Below are 2,948 nucleotides of genomic sequence, written 5' to 3'. Positions count from 1 at the left end.
TCTCTGTAAGTCAGCATCCACTAACCTCCAGCTGGGGAACTCTGGAGGAAAAACCAAAACGGGATAAAACATTAAAGGATTGTGCATTAAGAGGGTCACATGTCTGCTAAAATTACACGATTCCAGCTGTTGGTCTTTGCTTGAGTATTCAACCCCTCGTGGACCTGGAGAGCTTTCAGTGAGGGACCAGGTTGTGAAGTCAACGGTGAGTAGGAAAATACTACAAACACACTCAACCAACACAGAAGAGTCAATTCCCATTGAACTTTTTGTAAGAACCAATGGTTCCTTTAGGTGTCACCTTGGGGACGCCGAGTGGATTGGCTCCTAGTGGATGGCTCTTGGTTGTTTTGAGTCAGTTTGCTCTTTCGAGACGCTCCCTAAGTGTTCAGTTAGCTGGCAGTGTGAGTTTTGAAGCCGTACAGCCGTAGTGGAGAGGAAAAGAGAGGCAGGCTCGCTCTCATACCACAGCTTCACAGAGCTCTCTCTTTTCCCTCACACACTTGCGGAAAGCCACACATCAACCCTCCTGTCACTGGGACAATGTGTATGGAGAACCTGACGACTGCTGGCTGGTGACAATAGAAAACAAAAGAACGATCCAACAGCGGGAAGAGGAACGATCCGTTTGGGATCTTGGAAGCCGATGCTGCAGCCAGGAGCATCTGCAGGCTTAATTGGGCGACTCAACCCAAGCAGCTGTGCACAGCCCACACGCAGAAGCTGAGGGGGACAGCCGAAACCGAGGAAAGACGTGTACGCCGAGCTGACAGGGCTGGCTGATGTGGATGTACCACCTGTCAAGTTCTAGCCCTGGGTGAGCACTTTCATCTTCTCCTGAAAAGGGGCCGTTTAGTGTAACAAATTGGCAGTGTCCCACCTGTAATTAGGGCTTAAATATAGGATTGGGGAAGTCCGACCTGTAACTTGTCATCTTTTCCGTTGGATCTGACATGGACTTGGCAGATGCCGTAATGTTAATTTCAGTCAGTTCCTATTGCTTTAGGAGCTTCAAAAGCTTTTATATCCCATGTAATGCAACAATGCTGCATGCGCCTACTAACAAGAGCTTAATTACCTCTGCGGTGTTCATGCATGCAAATAATGAGCCTCATCATTTAATTATGACTGGACTGTCTTCTCTGGATGTCCTCTTCAAGGTGGTTTTAAAGGGATAGTTCATCTAGAAATAAGATTTTGTCATCTCTTACTTGCTCTCATGCTGCATCTTAACCCGGATGATTGAGATTTTTCATGGAATTGGACAAAAGGAGATATTTCGAAGATTATTTGCAGGTCTTTTCTGTACGACACGTTTATAGTAATCACATCTGTCCAAAAAGGACAAAAAACAGAAGGGTTTATTAATACAGAATTAATACAGAAAGCATTTAAAAACACGATGCATGGCGAAGAATGGTGCAACACTTCTCGAAACACGATTTTTAAAAAAGTTTATTTAAGTTTAATTTGAGAGATAATTTTATAGATCTGTCCTAATAGGACAAAAAGCCACAATGGTTGATTCACACAACCCACAAAAAACACGCATGGCAGTGAATTAGGGGAAAAAAGTAATAAGTTTATTAGTCAAAAAAGTAAAAAAAAATGATTTGAAATGTGGTTCACATTCGGTGTCAGATTCGAAGATAGCATGCCAAGGCATCGTGCACGATTTAACGCCATTGATGCCAAAACTTACTGGTTTGTATGTGTCGCAACCAAAAATGACGTGCCAGTTTGTATATCAGTGTTGGAAATTTGGGATCTTTCGTCACATAAAACCAGTGTTAGGGGTATTACCAGATAACTTTTTTTCCAAGTAACTAGTAAAGTAATGCATTACTTTTAAATTTAGAACAAAATAACAAGGTTACTTTTTTCAAATATGTAACGCAAGTTTTACCGTTTATTCAGTGACAACTTTCCTTTCCTCGTGTTGAGAGAAATTGGGAGTGAGTTGCAGAGGCACTGCCTTTAGCCTGAGGCTTATTCATTTCACTTTTGATGTGAAAGAGCTTTTACAGTTGCCAAAAATATAACTTATAAGTAATATAAGATTAAAACAAATGAGTAAGCCCCGCCCATGTGGCAAAAAGTAACACAAAAGTAATGTAATGCATTACTTTCCATAACAAGTAACTAAGTAATGCAATCAATTACTTTTTTGTGGAGTAATGCAATCTTATAATGAAATATATTTTCAAGTGACTTTTCGCAATGCTGCATAAAACTGACTTTAAAAGTAGTTAAGTCAACCCCCTGTGATCACTCATATCAACCAAAATACATTTTTTTGTGTGAAAATTCTAATTTGCAGCTACTTGAGTTTTAATAAATAATGACAATTTAAGTTTTCGTGGGAATTTTTCCTTTATCTGTAATTCTTTCGTTGTTGTGCAATTTTAATTTGCACTATTAATATCAGTCTTGTCCTGCTGGGAAGCTCCGATTCATGAATTAGGATGTTGTCATTACAACATCAGATTTTCTACCAAAAATACCTTGATGAATACCGTGCATTAGTTCCATTTTGTTTGCTTTGTTTTTATTGAATTTATGAAGGTGTTGTAAATGAAACTGTATTTTCTAGAATATTATTATATAAAAAAAACCCAATGATTTCATACATTAACAAATTGTCCGTCAATTAAAGATTCTGCATCCACTGCATCTACCATTTTTTCTTACCCAAACGTTCCCAACTTGGAAATTCTGAATAATTACTACATTGTGGTGACGTTCATGTGCACTGAGCTCATAAATAAGATCTTCCTGGTGTGAGTTGATGTGTCCTTATTCTCATCTTGAGAACTAGATTACTGTTTTTCACCAACTATTCAGAATTGTATTACAGTGTCCATTCTCAAAGATCATACTTCAATACCATATTTTGGTGGCAATACAACAGATGTGAGGCGATTTAATTTTGTCGTTGCTGGTCTTGA

At 39.0% G+C, this 2,948-nt stretch overlaps 1 protein-coding gene across 1 annotated transcript in view; it reads left to right on the top strand.

Annotated features, from left to right (window-relative positions):
• The window catches only part of lingo3a (leucine rich repeat and Ig domain containing 3a), a 6,410-nt gene continuing 3,462 nt past the window's right edge, over window positions 1-2,948 (top strand). The window contains exon 1 of the mRNA XM_059569541.1: window positions 1-817. The gene's annotated coding sequence lies outside the window, so the exon portion shown is untranslated. The remainder of the gene's footprint in view (window positions 818-2,948) is intronic.

This window comes from Carassius carassius, chromosome 16, assembly GCF_963082965.1.
Source record: "Carassius carassius chromosome 16, fCarCar2.1, whole genome shotgun sequence".
Lineage (NCBI taxonomy): Eukaryota > Metazoa > Chordata > Actinopteri > Cypriniformes > Cyprinidae > Carassius > Carassius carassius.
The sequence above is the reverse complement of the archived record's forward strand: the minus strand, read 5'-3'. Positions and strand labels throughout refer to the sequence as shown.